A 20,402-nucleotide genomic window follows, 5' to 3' on the forward strand; every position below is an offset into this window, starting at 1 on the left:
GTGGTGGCATCCCACATACAAAAAATAGAGGAAGATTGGCACAGCTGTTAACTCAGGGCCAATCTTCCTCACCCCAGAAAAAAAAGACTCACTATGGCCCAAATCAGAAACCAGAGTTGGGTCTCTGGGCATCAGTATTTTTTGAAAGCTCTCTAGATTCTTCTAATGTTCTGCCTTAGTTGTGAATCACAGGAACTGAATGTGTTTTTGGAGGCATGTGTATTTTGAAAAATCGTGATCCCTGCCTACCAGTTGAGAAATTTAGTGAAATGAGATTTAAGATTATCTAATTCTATGCATTGACTGATTAGTTATTTAATACTTGCTGTGTTTTTCCCCTCATTATCACTTGTTGAAAGCACAACCTAAGGAATGAGAATTTAGAAATCAGTATACTGATCTCGAAGTATCCTGATAATTTCATTCTTAATAATAATAATTTGAGTTACTCCATTAATTATTTCATTATCTCAGTTATTTCATTTATTAATTTGTTCATTAACTTAACACATTATTAAGCACCTTTTATGTGCTCATACTCTTCTAAGCACTGGGGATACTCAATTGAACAAGATACAGTCCCTGTCCCAGGAAAAATGGACAAGTCAACAGGCAATTACAATCTACTGTGATGCATATTAAGAAAAGAGTAAACATTTGGAATTCTAGGTGCACACTGAAGGGCATTTAACTGAATCTTGAGGTTGGGAATGTTTAGAAGGTATTGTTTAAGCTGAGGCTCAGTGGATGAGAAAGACTTATCCAAATGAAAAGAAGGCACAGGAGAAGAGGAAGTTCAGAGACCAGAAGCGAAGCAGAACAAAACCAAACAAAGAGCACTCAAGGATCCACAAGTAATTTATTAGGTATACAGCTTCAAGTTCAAGGTGGGCAGAGATTAGAGATAAGGCTAAATGGATAAGTAGAATTCAGGTTATGAAGGACTGTCTATCATGTTATGGAGTTTGGACTTTATCTAGGTGAGGTGTCATAGAAAGATTTTTAAAGCCACCAGAATGGTTAAAATTAAAAAGATAGACAATACCAAGAGTTGATGAGGATGTGGAATAACTGGAATTCTTATAAGACCTACCTATAATACAATACCTACGAATACCTACCTAATACAATACAACACAACATAATAATAATACCTACTAATGCTCTCTGACCCAGCAATTCTGCTCTAGGTTATGTACCAACAGAAATGTGTGCTTGTGTCAACCAGAAGATATAGGCAAAAATGTTCATAACAGTTTTATTCATAATATCTAAAACCTATAAATGATTCAAACATCCATCAACAGTGAAAAGGGTAAATAAATTGAGATGTATTCACAGAATGAAATACTACATAGCAATAAAGAGGAGTGCCACATACTGAATGAATATCATAGACATTGAGTGAAAAAGTCATACACAAAAAAGAACCTATTGTATGATTCCACTTCTACGAGTTTTTAAAACAGGCAAAACTAATTTGTGGTGACAGAATTCAGAATAGTAGTTACCTTGGGGGTGGAGTATGACTCAAATGAGGGCATGAGAGAGCCTTCTGGAGTGCCAGAATATTCTCTGTCTTGATCTGGTATACATATTTAAAAACATATCAAGTCATATATTTAAGATTTGGGCACTTTACTAAGTTAATACCTTTATTAAGTTATACTTCAATAAAAATTAAAATAAAAAGAGGAATGAGGGACCAGCCCCATGGCGGAGTGGTTAAGTTTGTGCGCTCTGCTTCGGTGGCCCAGGATTTTACCAGTTCGGATCCTGGGCGCAGACATGGTACCACTCGTCAAGCCATGCCGAGGCGGCGTCCCACATGCCACAACTAGAAGGAGCCACAACTAAAAATATACAGCTGTGTACCAGGGGAGCTTTGGGGAGAAAAAGGAAAAATAAAATCTTGAAAAAAAAAAAAAAAAAAGAGGAACAAGAGCTAGTCCTGATGGCCTAGTGGTTAAAATTTGGCACACTCTGCTTTGGCGGCCTGGCTTTGGTTCCCAGGCAGAGATCCACACCACTTGTCTGTCAGTAGCCATGCTGTGGCAGCGGCTCACACAGAGGAACTAGAAAGACTTACAACTTAAATATACAACTGCGTGCTGGGGTGTTGGGGACTTAAAAAAAAAAAAGAGGAAGATTGGCAGCAGATGTTAGCTCACGGTGAATCTTTCCCAGAAAAAAAAAAAGAGGAATGACATAAAATTTGTGTTTTGAAGTGTAGAATTGGCTGGAGGCAAGGAGAAAAATTAGCAATAATATCAATAAGCGAGTACTGGCCTGAAATAGGGGATGGATTAATGTTACACATAAAAGATAAGGAAAAGGAGGCTTAATGTTTCCTGTATGTGGTGGATGATGGAGAGGGAGGTATCAAGAATGATTCAGAGGATTCTGGTTTAAGCAACAGGATGGACGGTGATGACGTTCACTGAGATAGAGAGTACAGAAGGTGGAGCAGCCTTGAGATCATATTTAGTAAATGAGAAAAACTCTGGGAAAGAGAACTGGGTGTGGCCAAGGCAGACCATGCACTCTCTCCAGCTGGTCTGATGAGAGGTTGGTAATCTCAATTTGAGTCACTTGCATTTTATTGGTACTGGAACGACAGGCTCTAGCAAGTCAGAGTGGTTGAGGGAGATATTTAGGAGCCGCTGTCACCTTGTGAATAGAAATCTGTGATTTGAAAACAAGGCCTGTGAGAAATAAAGATGGATTTAAAGCAATGGACCCCAAGTTTTCAAAGTGCCAGAAAATGAAAAAGTAAAGGTAGACTATGCCAAAGGAAATAACTATGCTGATACCTCTTTAGCCACGTGATGAGGAAACCAATCTTGGGCCTTTGAGAATGAGTTTATGTGGTTGGTTGTGTGCAGTGAGGGGTCATGGGAAGGGCATGGGCTCTGGGGCCAAACAGACACAGGTTCAAATTCCACCTCCACAGCTTTCTTACACGGTGACTGAGGGCAAGCCAAGTAAACATCTGTAGCCTAAGTTTGCTTATTTGAAAATGTGGCAAATAATACCCACCGTCCCAGGTGTGATGTTTAAATAAATTCATGTATGTGGAAGAAGTTAATTCATTATGGGTATCCAATATATGTGGGTTTCCCTTTCCTCTCGTTGTGGACAAAGCATGTCTCCTGTTAAAACCATATAAAAAGTCCCAAAGGATAAATGCTGTTAAAGATTGTTATACAAGACTCTGAGATTGAATAATTGGCCTTATTAAGGTAGTTTAAAATCATCAGCTCGACAAATGTATTAATTAGGATTAGTTTGGCAGCATTTAACCAAACCCCTAAAACAAAGTTGGCTCAAAAATACGGAAATGTATTTCTCTGGTAAAAGAAGTCTGGAGGTCGGCGTTCCTGGGTTGGCCTGGCAGTTCTCTGAGAACATGAGAGTCTCAAGCTACAATGTTTCTGTCCATCATGTTGGCACATGGCTTCCATCTTCAGGGTACCTTTTGGTTCAAGACAGCAGCTGCAACTTCTGGCATCTTAGTTGCAGGCCAAAAGAAGAGACAAGATAGAAGGGCCACTTCCAGATATGGCAGAAAGTTCCATAAGACATTTCAGTTTACATTTCATTGACCAAATTTAGCTGCAAGGAAAGCAGGAAAACATAATTCCAGGTATTAGTATGCCCAGACAAAAATCTGGATTCTGTTACTAAGGAGGAAGGGAAGAATGCCTGTTGGGGTAGGCAACCAGTACTCTCTTCTCAGGGATCTTATTCATCCAACAAATAATGATTGTGTGACTCTATTTGTTAGGCACCAAGCCCCATTCCAGACATTGGAGACTCATCAGGCAAAAAAAGGGACAAATTCTTATCTTCACAGAGCCTACATTCTAGTGGAATAATAATTGATAACGTTTATTAAGTGATTACTGTATGCCAGGCACGATTTTCAGCATTTTCCTTGCATTAATTTATTTGATCTTCACAAAAACCATTTGGGGTAGGTGCCATCATTGTCCATATTTTGTAAATAACAGAAACTGAGGCACAGAAAAGTTAATAACTTGCTCAAATTGATATGTCATAAGTGGTAGAGCCAGAATTTGAACTCAGTCTAACTCCAAAATGCATGCTTTTAAACTGTCTGCTATATTGCTTCTCCTCAATTTTTTCGTATGTTGAATTTTCTTTCTCTTTTCGGCATAAATAATTGTTTATATGTTTTGGAGGCACAAATAGTTGAGCCCAGTTCTCCTGCTTTTCTGTAGTGGTGGTGGGGCATTGGAAGGGGAATGGCTGGCTCTGCATTCTGTGAGGAGTTAATTGGAAAAAGTCACCCTATACAGGACTTAGGAAATCATCAGACTCCTTGAGACTTACAGTGCAGCTCAGGTGCAGTAGGGAGTAGGAAGTGTCTTCTTTTTTAAGAGCTGTAACTTGGAGTCGGTGATGGCATCACTAATTGCTCAATCCAGAAACCTGGACATCATTTCTGACTCTTCCCACTCCTTCAAACCCACATATCATCAATTAGTCCTTTTGACTGAACTTCGTAAATATTACTACAATTTGTCAGCTTATTTCCATCTCTATTGTCACATCTCCAAGTTCATGGAATTATCATCTTTTGTCTGTGTAATTCAATAGCCACATTTATGATGTCCCTGCCTCCAGTCAAGCCCTCTTGGGTCCACTTTCCACACTGTAGCCAGGGGATCTAATATCCACAGCTGGTCAAATCACCTCCTTCTTAAAACCCTTCAATGACTCCACCTTGTCCTGAGACTAACATCCAGGCTCTTAACCTGACTTACAAAGTCTTCCTTTCCCAAAGCAGGCTGAAAGACTGTTGCAGGTTGTGTTCCCCAGAAAGCAGACTCAGATGGAGATTAGCATGCAGAAAGTTTGTTAGGGAGCCCTCTTGGGTGGCACATCGATGAAGAAGAAGGGAAGGAAGGAGGACTGAACAGAGGAAGAAGTTAAATTGTGATGTGGTCTCAACAGAGGCCTTAGCTGCCAATGTGTCCCCATCTGAAGCTGGGATGACCCATCAGAATTGTCCCAAGTTTGAGTAAGAGGGCTGGGTCTTTTTGTCTCCATATTGATCAGCCATTGGATACGGGTTGTCCTGAGAAGGGGACATGACCTTGGATGGGGCCATCCACACATTCTACATCCTCTTATGCTAACTCCAGGCCCTTTTTAGAACATTGACCCAAACTCAGCACTTCCTTGTCCCACACCTTTGAGTACTCAGCCCCTCTCACTAATTTTTTCCAGTCTACACAGAGAGGGTAGGGTTAAGGTGAGGATGGCTGTCCTTAGGCACATTCTCCCGTTGAGCTACCTCTTAGGCCCTACACTGGACTCTTGCTTCTTTATGAGGCTTGCATCTTCTGGGTTCAGGAATCTCAGCCCTCTCAGAGGTTTCTTTCCCTAGGCCTCCTCTTACCCAACCCCCAGAGGTATTGTTTTGAGAACCTTCCCAAGGACTCAGGCAGTATCTAAGGTCTAGTCACATCTCCTCCCTTCTCTGCTACTCAAACTTTTATTCTCTTTGAGTGGAAAAATAGCTTTTACATTAACCTTCATCGATCCCAAATTGACTGAAATATTTTATGGTGAAATTCTATGCTCTGAGTTCTCCATCTTTGCCTTTATTTTTTAAAGCCAGATTTTTATCCTTTTCTCTCTTAAGCATCAGGTTTAGGAAGTTGAAAACCATGACTTTGAAGATTATTGTCTCTGCCATAGATTTACAAAAGCCTACTCAAGAGCTCAAAATCCAAATAATTCAATTCCTTTTATGCATGTGTGCGTGTGTGTGTGTGTGTATAAAAATGTCTTCCTGCTCCTTGAATAGTGAGGAGAATGATCTGGGCAAAAGGAAGAGAGAAAAACCACATCGTTTAAAAATCAAATTTTAGGGGCTGGCCCGGTGGTGCAGCAGTTAAGTTCGCACATTCCTCTTCTCGGCGGCCCTGGGTTTGCTGGTTCGGGTCCTGGGTGCAGACATGGCACCGCTTGGCAAAAGCCATGCTGTGGTAGGCATCCCACATATAAAGTAGAGGAAGATGGGCACGGATATTAGCTCGGGGCTGGTCTTCCTCAGCACGAAGAGGAGGATTGGCAGTAGTTAGCTCAGAGCTAATCTTCCTAAAAAAAAAAAAAAAATCAAAGTTTACCCTGCTCTACACATAAGCCTGCTCTGTCTCACTCTACCTCTCCCTCCCTCTTGCTCCCAGGGATGATCACCCAAATAAATTACCTGCATCTGAGTCCCTATCTCAAGTTCTGCTTCCAGGGGCATCAGTGAAGGCAATTGTATTCCTCATCAATTTCACGGCATTCTCCAGGGTGTCGTCTCATGTCTGCTCAGGAACTGGCCCCTTATGATCTTCCATGTGGTGTCCTTTTGAACTTGTCACCCAGCAGACTCTGCAACCTACCACTCTCAGATAGCTGAGCCGTTGGCCACAGGATTCTTTCTTAGGGATCACACCTGCTACCACCAGTAGGCCTTCAAGGTAGAACACACTTTGGCAATTGTGTAATTTGACACAGTCAAAGGAGATCAGTCTGTAACTTTTAATGTGACATGACTAATGGTTCAGGGATCATGGAAGGGTAGAGCAATAATGGGAACAACTTATACCCATCACACAAGCCCAAATCTGTCCTGAGGTTTCTTCCTGACAGGGCCAACTCGTTGCTTTGCTCATGTACTGCCTCCATGGCTGGAGGGTTAGTTCACAATTCGACTACTAGAATCACTATTGGTACCTCCACACGTCAGAGTTCAAGCCAAACTGGCTCTCTGGCCTTAGAAAAAAAGGGTTTTTGTCCTCCTACTTCATTCTAATGATGTGGGCTCAGCAAGCCGAGGAGTCAAAAGAAAGATTTCTTGGACTCTCAAGGTCTGGTAGTAGCGCTCCTTTATTCAGAGAATAGCATGGAGTAGCATGGGGACAGAACCCATGGGCAGTGAAGAGCTGCAAACATGGGTTGAGGGTAGGGGTAAATTTAAGGTATAGGTATGTGAGCTATCTCTTTACAAGACAAGGAAAGATTATGTAAAAAAGTCATTAAAATGGTATCAGTGTAGGTAGGGTCTGGTTATTCGGTGGTCCTATAGCTTTAGATAAGAATCAGATCGGATCAGGTCAGGATGTCCTACACTTCCAGAGGGTGATATAGATGGGTATGTAGGGCAGGACACGTTGGGCTTTTCTCCCTTGGGGCAGCCTTGATCCTCATCACTAAAACCCACTTAAGTCCTGCATATCCTCTATTTTTTTTCAATCTCAAAAATACATCATTTCCCTAAGATAATTGTTAGTGGGATGTGTATTACCTGCAGGGAAACCACCCCATAGGCATGTGATCTGGTTCTAGGGAATCAGTAAGACTCAAACACACAATATCTTTAATCATTACATTTTCTAAATCTTAAAAACATGTCATATTTGAGAAATCAAAGCCCAGTTTAGGTTAAGTCTGGTAGTCTGATAGTTTCAACATCTGGGTCATCTCTAGTCTGTATAAAACTTAGTTCCTTTTCAGTCTTTTTTTACTGAATATTCAAAAATCTTGGGGATCCAGTCTCACCCAGAGTCACCTTGTTACAAATATAAATCAAAGAGGATAGCAAGTTAGACAATATCTGGTTTAAAGTGACAGAAATGTAACTCATGCTACCTCAAGCAGATTACAACATCATGGGGAAGACAGGAATGGTGGCTGTCTTGGGGGTCTCCAGAACCAATGGACCTGGACGCTGTTGGTATGCTCTCCCTTGCCATCTCTCATCTCAGTTTCTTTATTCTTTATTGACTTTATTCTTTCAGTCTTCTCTAATGAAGCTGAACAGCAATCGTGGTCTTATGGCCTTATAGGTTTTTCTTTAAAAGATTAGAATTAAGAAAAAAATTCTTTTATATTTACTATAATTTTTCTCATTTCTGATGCTCTTTATTCCTTTATGTAGATCCAAATTTCCATCTAGTATCATATGTCTTCTGCCTGAAGAACTTTCTTTAGCATTCCTTAATATGCAGGACTTCTAACAATGAATTCTTTCAGTTTTTGTTTGTCTGAAAAAAATCTTTAGTTTGCCTTTATTTTTTATTATTATTTATTTATTTATTTTTGCTGAGGAAGATTAGCCCTGAGCTAATCTGTGCCAATCTTCCTCTATCTTATATGTAGGTCGCTGCCACAGCATGGCTGCCAATGCCTGCCAATGAGTGGTGTAGGTCCATGCCCAGGAACCAGGCCTGTGAACCCAGGTCACCAAAGTGGAGTGCACATGAACTTAACCACTAGGCCACAGGGTTGGCCCCAGTTTGCCTTTATTTTTGGAAGATATTTTCACTGGATACAAAATTCTGGGCTTACAGGTTTTTTCCCCTTTTCCTTAAAGATGCCACTCCATTGTCTTCTGGCTTGCATAGTTTCTAATGATAAATATACTGTAATTCCTTTCTTATTTAAAAAATATTTTTGTTGTAATTATTATCTTTGACTCTCTCTCTCTTTTTTTTTTTTTTTTGAGGAAGATTAGCCCTGAGCTAACATATGCTGCCAATCCTCCTGTTTTTGCGAGGAAGACTGGCCCTGAGCTAACATCCATGCCCATCTTCCTCTACTTTATATGTGGGATGCCTGCCTCAGCATCGCTTGCCAAGAAGTGCCATGTCCACACCCAGGATCCGAACCAGAGAACCCTGGGCCGCCAAAGTGGAACATGTGCACTTAACTGCTGCACCACCAGGCTAGCCCCTCTGTGACTGTATATAGGTAATTTTTTTCCTCTGGCTGCCTTCAAGATTTCCTCTTTACCCTTTTATTCTCAGAAGTTTGACTATGAGATGTCTGGGAGGGATTTTTGTGTTTTGTTTTTTCTTTTAATCTTGCTCGTGATTTTTCTGGGTTTCTTATATCTGTATCTTGTTGTCTTTCATTAATTTTGGAAAATTCTTGACCGTTAGCTCTTCAAGTATTTCTTCTGCCTTGTTCTCTATTCTCTTTCTGGTACTCCAATTACATATATATTAGACTGTTTTGTACCACAGCTCTTGGAAACTCTTTTCAGTATTTTTTACTTTTTTCTCTTAATGTTTAGTTTGGACAATTTCTGCTGACCTCTCTTTAATTCACTGATTTTTTGCTTACCTGTGTCCAGTCTGCTGCTGAGAGCATTGAAGGAATTCTTCATTTCTTTCATGTTTTTTCCTTAGCATATCCATTTGACTGGTTATTTATAGTTTCTCTCTCTCTAATGAAATTTACCATCTGTTCATACATGTTGTCCACCTTTTTCACTAGATCTCTTAAAGTATTAATCATAGTTGTTTTAAAGTCCCTATATGATAGTTTCAACATTTGGGTCATCTCTGTGTCTGTTTGTGTTGAGTGCTTTATCTCTGAGCAAAAGGTTGTTTATTTCTTGATTTTTGTATAACTTACCTTTTTTTTTTATTGAATACTAGATAGTGTGCATAGAAAAACATAAGAGATTGAGATAATAATAAATATTATTCATCATTCAGAAATGAATATACCTCTTCTTCTGTTGGACTAATATTGTGAGGGATTGAGTCAACCTAGTCATGAATTGAGCTGGGTTTGGGTTTTGTTGTTGTTCCCATTACTTTCAGGGCATCATAGTCTTCCTATTCCTCCAGGATTTGGTTGCTTATGCTTATAGCAGGGCTTGGGATCCTAGTAAATTTATCTCAGTTTTTTTGCTCCACTCTCAGCTTTCAGCACTTCCTGTGTACCTGTGCCACAGACAGCGTCCCTCTCTGTGCTCTTGTTCCCCTAAGTAGTAGACTGAAGTTGTTTGTTGCTTGATTCTAGACTTATAGGAACAGAGGGGTTCTCTGTTGTTTTGGTCCAGCCTTGGTCTTAGGCAGGCCCTGTGCTCCTGTGTTTGAGGTTGGGTTTTCTCAGTATTCCCACCCCTTCTTCATATTTCTGCTTTGACTTCCCATGTCAGTTAAACTCTGACTTGTAACTGTGCTCTGTGTTGGGTAGAAGAGAGTTTCCTGCTCCTCCTTCAGGGTAGCAGATCTCCGCTTATTTTTGGTGCAGAGTCTTGGGCCCAAAGGAAGATTCCCACTCCTTCTTCAATATGGGGTTTTAGCTTCTATCCTTCTCCCAGAGGCAATGGTTCTTTGCCTTTGTCCTAGAGGTGAGAGGCTTTCCTTCCCCTTACTCCAGAAGCAACCTGGTTTTGTTTCTACTCCTCTCCCACAGGCCATGGAAGTTTGCCTGGCTCTGAGAATGAAAAGATTTGCTACCCCTTCCCAGGAGCTTAACGCTTTTGTTTCCTTTGAGAGAAGGATCCAGGAAATTGGGTGGGATTTTGAGTCTGTCCCCCATTAGTAGCTGATCACCTTCTTCATGGCTGTGCCACCCAGGAGAGGCTCTCGCAAGTTTCCTGCCCTGCCCCCAGTTGTTCTTGTGAGCACTCAGTGGCCGTGGAATAGAGTTTGCCAGTGAGTGCAAACGTTTTTTGTGTCTGGGGCTTCTAGCTATTTCAAAATGACACTAGATCACACTTGACTTTTAAGAATTTGTTGACGTTTTAGCCAATTTCTTCTTACCTGTTTTTATTTTGGTAACCTTTTTCTCCCATGATTTGCCACAGGTGAGAGTTTGCATGTTCCATCTCTCTTTGGAGTAGCTTGTCACTCTTTGGAGTTCAGTTTACTTGGTTGCCTTTTGACCTTGGCTCTGTGATGAGCTCAAGAAAATTTAAGATTTTGTAGATTATCTGGCTTTTTTGTATTTTTCGAGTGGGAGTAATAGTTTCTTGAGACTTTCCACATCCTAAGGGGAAACAGAACTCTCTTCTGATAGCTTCTTCACCAGAAAGATGCTTCAGTTAGGAAAAAACACCAGGAAGAACCTGACTGGTCTGGACTTAATTTGCCTTGGTCATGTACTCTTCCCTCCACCAATCACTGTCTCCAGGAGGTGGTCTCATGATTGACCTCACCTGAAATGGAAGCAAGAGATTCAGGATCTCTTACCAGAAGAGGTGGAGGGAATGCCTAACAAGCAACAACAGTAGCCTGAAATTTGATAAACCCAGATCACTTCTAAAACAATTTTTAAGGAAAAAAAATAATATTTGCACATGGCAAAAAATTCAAACAGTACAATGAGATGTCATTCTTTTTCCCATATCATCCTGCATTCATCCTTCTCAGAGGCAACTACTGTTAGCAATTTCTTAAACATCCAACCAGAAAACTTTCTCTGTGTGTACTAACACATACACGCAAACACGTACCGCTGCTCAAAATAGGTGCTTTCTTAACCAAACCTCCACTTAGCTGACTCATAAGATTAACCAACACTCTTCATTCTCTCTGTTTAGCACGCAGTGAATACTTACAGCATCCACATGTCTGCTTCCACCAGGTGAGTTTCATTCTTACCATAAGTCAGTTATTTTCATTTTAAGCCTTTTTAAGCCAATTATGATTATTATTATATTTAAGTAATTAGATTAAATGTTACATAAACTGATTAAGAAATGAGCATAAAAGAAGCCATCATCTATATGAAATGGTAGAAACTCGATAAAGGTGAGTTCTTTTTTTTTTTTAAACTATCAAATTAGCCACAGGAAAAACAAATAAAAATCTTTGGGGGGGGGGGACTGAAAAATCAAGAGGGATTTTGTGCTGAGATTGCTTCAAAATTGTTTGTCTTCATTCTACTTAAAGAGACATAAATAATGTTTTAAAAATTACAGTCTTACTTCAAATGGAAATCATAGAAAATGCACTTTGCCTGTAGTTTTACAAGAAAGAAAACATGAAGCTCTAATTAATAAACTCATACCAAAAGAAAAATTTTAAGTTAAAATTAAATTTTTAAAATACACTAAAAATGTATCATTTTTTATGATTTCCTGTTTTAACTTTTTTGATTAAACAACCAACTAACAGTCTTGACTTCATTGGGTAAAAGAGTTTCTACTGTGTGTATATGCATGTTTGTATGTATGAAAAGGGAACTAAAGAGTACTAGTGTGTGTGTGTGCAACTGTGTGTGTGTGTTCACACAGATGTACTTATGCACACTATCTTAGTGGTCAGCAGTCAGGAAATGCATCTGTAATAAAGTGGCATTTGACCGGAAATCTGAAGGAAGGAAGTCAACCATGGAGCTCTCTGAGGGAGGAACATTTCAGGCAAAGAGAACAGCAAGTACAAAGGTCTGATATGTGCCCTTGATTGGTGGGTGACTGGTTAAAATAAAGAATGAGTCACTCACACACTAGAATACTGTGTAGCTGGTTAAAACTCAAAGTAAATGACACAAAAAGATCTCCAAGATACATTGTTAAATAATAAAAGCAAGGAATAATTTTTCTGTTCAAATGGGATCATTAGAACGTCATGTCCTATATAACTTTACAAAATATATAAATAAAAAACTATTAGAAATACAAAATGAAATGGAAAGAAACAAAAAATCTTACAGGAATTTCAGCTCAACACTATCAATTGGTAACAGTAAGTAGACAAAAAGTAAATAAGGTTGAAAGTTTTAGATAAAATAAATATGCTTGAACTAATAAATATGTGATTTGCACCCTGTGTATTTTATTATTTTTTTTCAAATACATTCTTCTTTTTCCCTTCTTCTCCCAAAAGCACCCCAGTACATAGTTGCATATGTTAGTTGTGGGTCATTCTAGTTGTGGCATATGGGATGCCACCTCATTGTGGCCCAATGTGTGATGCCAGGTTCACACCCAGGATCTGGACTGGCGAAACCCCTGGCCACTGAAGCAGAGCTCTCGAACTCAACTACTCGGCCACGGGGCGGGCCACCTAATGTATATTTTAAATAAATAATTTTAAATTTCTCTGATTCTTTTCCAAAGTTATACTTTTATTTCTATTTTACATCTTGCAGCATTGACTAGAACTTTCAGATCTATGTTAAAATTTAGAGTGGGCCATGGGGCCAGCCCGGTGGCACAACAGTTAAGTGTGCACATTCCAATTTGGCGGCCTGGGGTTCGCCAGTTCAGATCCCAGTGCAGACATGGCACCACTTGGCAAGCCATGCTGTGGTAGGCATCCCACATATAAGGTGGAGGAAGATGGGCACAGATGTTAGCTTAGGGCCAGTCTTCCTCAGCAAAAACAGGAGGATTGGTAGCAGATGTTAGCTCAGGGCTAATGGTCCTCAAAAAAAAAAAAAAATTTAGACTGGGCCAGCCCCAATGGCCTAGTGATTAAAGTTTGGTGTGCTCTGCTTCAGCGGCCTGGGTTCAGTTCCCGGGCGCAGAACCACACCACTCGGTCTGTCGGTGGCTGTGCTGTGGCAGTGGCTCACATAAAAAGAGGAAGATTGGCAACAGATATTAGTTCAGAGTGAATCTTCCACAGCATAAAAAAGAAAAATTTAGGCTAACAATTATTTATGACCTAAATGATCTAACCACTGTCTGTCACTCTGATTTTGTGTTGTACCAATCTTCCCTTCTGCCACAGAGCATAGAAGTATTATTTATGATAACTGAAGGACGTAAAATGTTATTAACCTTGGCAATATCAGCGTGTCTGACCAAAGTTAGGAAGTGGAGGTTAGAGAGGGAAAGTGGAACAAATATAGAAAGTGGGACAAGGTTTAAGAGCAGGAATTTGTAAAGGACATTTATTTTTAATTTTCTGTGCTTCTATCATAGTTTTTAAATCACATCTCCATATTACTTTGATAACTTAAAATAAAAAAGTAAAAAACGTACCAAAACCCTGAGAGAAACCCTATTTGGTCATGGTGGGTAATTCTATCAATTTCCAGTTATATTTATTATTCTGGTGTTTTATTCAGAATTTTCACTAATAAATTTGGTCTGGCCAGTATTCTTTTTGTATGTGCTAACTCTGGTTTTGGTCTGAGGATTTTGTTATGTTTATGTAATAAACTGGGAAGTTTACCAATTTTTTCACTCTTCACTGTCAATTCATTCATTTACTTAGTCAATAAATATCTGTGTCCCATCGGGCATAATTTTAGGTTCTTGGGCCACAGCAGTAAACAAGATAGACAAGGTTCCTACATTCATGGACTAGAGGTTTCATTCTGAAGTAAGGGAGACCAAAACTAAAGAGAGAAATCAATAAGTTAAAAAATCAGATATAATAAGTACTTGGCAGGAAATGAAGACTGAGTGACTTTAGACTTGATGGTCTGAGCAGGCCTCCCTGAGGAGGTGATATTTAAGCTGAAACCTAAACAACAAAAACAGAAGTAAAAAGAGAAGCTTGTAACTTTATGAGTCATGCTGCTGCTGTAATCAGAAAATATTTTCACTGACTTAAGGATCATGTAATCTGTGTATGATCATATGATGTAATTCTTTCCTCATATTGAAAATAAACCCCTCACATGCACATCAAAATCCCTCTTCAGATGCGGGTATAGTAAGTTCTGTTTTTTGTTAACTTAGTCAGCAGCTAAGCAAACAATATACCCTCTTTGTCTTTCTTTTTTATTTTTTTTATTATTATTTTTATTTATTTATTTTTTTAAGAAGATTAGCCCTGAGCTAATGTCTGCCGCCAATCCTCCTCTTTTTGCTGAGGAAGATTGGCCCTGAGCTAACATCTGTGCCCATCTTCTTCTATAGTACATGTGGGACGCCTGCCACAGCACTGCTTGATGAGTGCTGTATAGGTCTGCACCTGGGATCTGAACTGGCGAACCCCAGGCAGAAGCAGAGTGTGCGAACGTACCCACTATGCACCAGGCCGGCCCCCATGTCTTTCTTTTTTAATTGTAAGTGAAAACCAGGTAGCATAAGCATGTACCTAATTAGATTCGGTATGTTCACCCTGGCTGGTCACTGAGTCACTCTGTTCCCCTTTCAGAGGAGCACATCCTCCTACCTTCAAGTTCTCGCTTTCATTTCTCCTTTCCAGAGCATAGCCTGCCACTGGGAATATACTAGATAAACTTGCTCCAATGAGAAGCAACTTAATTTCAAATCATCCCTTATAATTTTGGAACATCCTTTGTTAGTTACACACTGTCAGAGTGAAACAAAAGTTTGCTGGGAGCTTTGAAAACAAAGGAGCTCGTACGAGAGAATTGGTGATACCCTAGACATATATACTGATTCCCCTTTACTGCACTCCTTGGAAATACACTATTTGTTGTAATTATTATTAAAATTCTTATTTTTTTAGCGTGGATTCTGAACACTGCTTAAATGATAAAGACATCAGCAGTTCTGGGGACTTGGTAACAAGCTCCAGGCGGAACAGCGCTTTGCCTCAGGCTTTTCCACTTTAGGGTTCAAAAGTGATCACAGAGTTAACGTTGAACCAGCATAAAGATTCTCTAGTACAATTGAGTTGGAGCTCACTTTAAAAACCACTGTTAGTTTCCACTGTCCATGGAGTATTAATACTCATGACATTAATCCTGGACAACCTTGGGCATAACTGTATGTGGTAGCCCTTTAAGAAGGGTATGTCCTTCAGAATGACCTTCAGACACTCTCAAGATGACTTTCTTTTTAGCTTCTGCTTCTAGGGAACTGAGATTTGTTTATCTCTGAGTTAGCATTTTGTCTGGTGTAATTTCTTATGTGCATCAACAAAAGGGAAAAAATCCCTATCAGTTCTCTCAAAATGTAAATAAACATGCTGAGCCCTCCTTACCTCAAACATAAAAGTGTGGTAAAATTTTAAAACTTTCCATCTTTGAACTCAATTCACTAGGCCTCTAGAATCTTAACTTCTTATTAATATTTACAAAAAGCCCTTTTTAAGGTAAGAGACAAGATGACAAATTTTCTATTTATTGTTTCTTTGTTTATGGGGCAATCAAGTTGTAGCTAGAAATTTAAATAGGAAGAAACTCTTCCAAAGGAGTGCAAATAAAGTTCTATTATATTTCCAATTTCAAAATATGGACCTGAAACAGAAAGATGCTCATCCTACTTTTTAGCCTCCTAATGTCCACATCTCACCATTCTCGTTGTATACTTGGTCAAACTGGGTCTTCCATATCACAAGTATTCTAGGAATTCCTGGTGGACAGTATGCCTGTGCCCAGATTTGGGGACCTAGGATTTGATTAAGACATTTGGAAGCCCTAAACATTAGGGCTTACACCTAAACTTTAGGCCTACCAATCTTCCACAGATGCCTAATAGATATCTCACTTGTAACATATCCAAACAAAACTCTTAATTTCTTCTTCAAATCTGCTCCTTCTGGTGATCACCATCCCAGTAAATTGGACCACTATTCACCCTCAGGCTCCATATCTTAGAGACATCCATGACTGTTCTCTTTTTCTCATACTCTATATCCTATTTATTAGCAAATCCTGTTGGCATCCCTCTCAAAATACCTCCTGAATCCAACTGTTTACTCTCTTCATCTCCATTGTTCCTGCTCTCATGGGATCTATATTCTAATGGAAAAGGCAGGCAATAAAAATAAATACACCCCGATACAATCCACATCATCCTTTCCCTGGACTACTTTAATAGTCTCCCAAGTGGATTATTAGCTACCACTCTTATCCTCATGGACTTTTCTTTATACAACAGCCAGAGAGAGCCTTCTAAAATGTGAGTCAAATCATGTCACCCATGTGCTCATAATCTTCCAGTGGCTTCATATCTCAAAGTAAAATCCAAAATCCTTGATATGACCTTCAGAGCCTTATATTATCTAAACCCTGGCCACTACTCTGACCAATTTCCTACTTTTCTTCCCTTCAATCATTCTTTTCCAGCCCTACTATCTTATCTCCTCTTCATCCAAGAAGCCAAATGTGCTCCTCTGCAGGATCTTTGCACTTGCACTTCTCACTAATTGGAACTCTCTTTCCTTATATATTTGCGTGGCTTACTCTCTCCCTTCATTCAGGTCTTTGCTCAAATGTCATTTCTTCAGGGAAGCCCTCTCTACAACTGCAGCACCCATATTTACTCTCTATCTCCTCTCCCATACCGATATATGTATTTATTTATTTATTTTTATTGCCTGCCTTCTCTATTAGAATATAGGCTCCATGAGAACAAGGACTTGGTTTTGTGCACTGCTATTTCCCCATCACTCAAAAACAGTGCCTATTATGTAATAGGTGTTCAATAAATATTTGTTGAATGAATGAGCAAATGTACTTAGTCTATGTGTTGGTGATCCAACACTGGGAGCCAGAAGAGGATGTTCGCTAAAATCTTGAGGGTAATTTGGCTCAGTGTGGAGCAGTACCTTCCTTAATTTTAATAATGGGGAGGTTCCATTGCAAATCAAAGAAAGATATAAAATATTTGAATCTGCTTCTTGTTCATTCTCATCTAGGGATCTAATAATAGCCCCCTTGGAAGAGTTATGAATGGTCAAACATTAATGAAACTACTTTACTTTTGTTCCTTCTTTAGAATAAATTGTTTCCTATCTCTTTCTGGCATATACATTTTATAGCCCTCTGGAAGGATTCCGGTTCCACTGATAAATATATGTACCCTAGCCAAGGTTAGTTAGTGATATAAATTATGGAGTAAATCAAGGCCCATGGGCCAGATGAGCTGGTCAAGGTGATGGGAGGGCATAGACATAAGAAGAGATTGGGAAAGATGCTGTAATATAGGAGGTTATAAATGCTACTGAAAATTTCTCTTTCCTAGTCAGTCTTAAGTTAAGACCTAGCCTGACTTCCATTGTATCATGTATGCCAAGTGGTTAGTAACATATCCCAAGTTAACATAAAAATATTAAATTCTATCTTTTTGGAACACTAAAAGCAAAGTAAACACTAGCAAAAATTGTCAAAATAAACTTTTTTAGAACTCTGAAAATTAACCAAAGACCTACAACCATCTGAGGAGCCTTTATTTAAGAAAAATGGATGAATCTAGGTAAGAGCAGTTAGCTTTGTAACATTTTCATGTGCCCTGTTTGCAAACTTTGAAGTGAATGGAAACAAAACTACGACATACCAAAACTTGTGGGACATAGCTAAAGCAATGCAGAAGTTTATAGCTGTAAACACCTATATTAAAAAAGAAAAAAGATCTCAAATCAGTAATCTAAACTTCCACCATAGGAAACTGGGGGGAAAAAGAGCAAACTAAGGCCAATGTAAGCAGAAGTAGGAAGAAGATATTAAAATTAAAGAGGAAATAAATGAAATCAAGAATAAAAAACAATAGAGAAAATCAACAAAACCAGAAGTTGGTTTTCTGAGAAGAACAACAAAGTTGACAACATTTAGCTAGACTGACCAAGAGAAAAGGAGAGAATTCAAATTATTAAATAAGCTATGAAAGAGAGGACATTACTACCAAGCTTACAGAAATAAAAAGGATTCCAAGGGAATAATATAAAAAAGCATTTATCAACAAATTAGATAACCTAGATGAAATGGAAAAATTCCTGGAAAGACACAAACTACTGAAACAGATTCAAGAAGAAATAGAATATCTGAATAGACCTATAAAAAGTAAGGACATCGAAATAGTAATTAAAAAATAAAAACCTTATCCAAAAGAAAAGCCCAAACCCAGATGGCTTTGCTGGTGAACTCTACCAAACATTTAAAGAAGCATTAACACAAATCTCTGAAAAACTCTCCAAAAATTGAAGAGGAGGGACTACTTCCAAGCTATTCCGTGAGGCCAGTATTAACTAATACCAAAACCAAAGACATTGCAAGAAATAAAGCTATAGACCAATATCCTTTATGAATATAACCATAAAAATCTTCAACAAAATACTAGCAAACTGAATCCAGCAACATGTAAAGAGGATTATACAACATGAGCAAGTAAGATTTATTCCCGGAATACAAGGTTGGTTTAACATCTGAAAATCAATCAATGTAATGCACCGTATTAATAGGATAAAAGACAGAAACCACATGATCATCTCAGTAGATGCAGAAAAAGTATGTGACAAAGTGAAACCCCCTTTTATGATAAAAATATTCAACAATCTTGGAATATAAAGAACTTCTTCACCCTGATAAAACCCACAGCTATCATAATTAATGGTGAAGGACTGAAAGCTTTCCTCCCTATAATTAGGAACAAGACAATGATGTCTGATTTTGCCATTTCTATTCATGTTATACTGGAGGTTCTAGCTGGGGCAATTAGGCAAGGAAAAGAAATAAAATGCACCCAGATTGAAAAGAAAGAAGTAAAACTATTCATGTTGGAAGATCATGATCTTATATATTGAAAATATTAACGAAGTCACAAAGAAGCTATTAGAATTAATAAACAAGTTTAGTAAGGTTTCAGGATACAAGACCAATATATAAAAATCAATTGTATTTCTATACATTAGCAATGATCAATCCATGAATGAAATTAAGAAAATAATTCCATTTATAAGAGTATGAAAGAGAATAAAATATTTGCAAATAACTTTAAGATAAGAAATGTAAGATCTATACACTGAAAACTAGAAAACATTGTTGAGTGAAATTAAAGAAGACCTAAATAGATTGAAAGTCATCCAGTGTTTATGGATGAGAAGACTTAATATTATTAAGATGGCAATACTACTCAAATTGGTCTATAGATCCACTGCAACCCCTATAAAAATCTTAGCTTTTTTGCAGAAATTGACAAGCTCATCCTAAAATTCATATTGAAACTCAAGAGACTCCACAAGGATCAAAACAATCTTGAAAAAGAACAAAGTGGGAGAACTCACACTTCCCAATTTCAAACTTACTACAGATCTACAGTAATCAAGACCCTATGATACTGGCAAAAGCATAGACACATAGATCAATGGAAAAGAAATGAGAGTCTAAAAATAAATCCCTACACCTATAGTCAACTGATTTTCAACAAGCATGCCAAGACCATTCAATGGGGAAAGAATAGTCTTTTAAGCAAATGATACCAGGACCAACTGGATATCCACATGCAAAAGAATGAGATTGGACCCCTGTCTCACACCATATCAAAAATTAATTCAAATTGGATCAAAGACCTAAATATAGGAGCTACAACTACAAAACTCTTAGAAGAAAATATTGCAGTAAACCTCATGACCTCATGATTGGGCCATTGGTTCTTTAATATGACACAAAAGCACAAATGACAAAAGAAAAAGTAGATGAGTTGGACCATTAAAATGAAAACCTTTGTGTTTCAAAGGACACCATCAAGAAAGGGAAAAAGACAACCCAAAAGATGGGAAAAAATATTTGCCATTCATATATCTGATAAGGGACTTGTATCTAGAATATATAAAGAACTCTTAGAACTCAATAATAAAAAGATGAAAACCCAATTAAAAAATCAACAAGGGATTTTCATAGACATTTCTCCAAACAATATATACAAGTGGCCAATAAGCACAGGAAAACATGCTCAACATCTATCTTAGTCCTTGTGAGCTGCTAAAGCA

At 38.5% G+C, this 20,402-nt stretch overlaps 1 protein-coding gene and 1 long non-coding RNA gene across 2 annotated transcripts in view; one reads left to right on the forward strand and one right to left on the reverse strand.

Annotated features, from left to right (window-relative positions):
- SHOC1 (shortage in chiasmata 1) overlaps window positions 1-20,402 on the reverse strand; it is a 154,403-nt gene that overhangs the window by 131,917 nt on the left and 2,084 nt on the right. The window lies entirely within an intron of this gene.
- The window catches only part of LOC102150827 (uncharacterized), a 76,901-nt gene that overhangs the window by 54,280 nt on the left and 2,219 nt on the right, over window positions 1-20,402 (forward strand). The window contains exon 2 of the long non-coding RNA XR_002803833.2: window positions 11,366-11,409. This is a non-coding gene — a long non-coding RNA (uncharacterized lncRNA). The remainder of the gene's footprint in view (window positions 1-11,365; window positions 11,410-20,402) is intronic.

The sequence above is a fragment of the Equus caballus genome, chromosome 25 (assembly GCF_041296265.1).
Source record: "Equus caballus isolate H_3958 breed thoroughbred chromosome 25, TB-T2T, whole genome shotgun sequence".
NCBI classification, from domain to species: domain Eukaryota; kingdom Metazoa; phylum Chordata; class Mammalia; order Perissodactyla; family Equidae; genus Equus; species Equus caballus.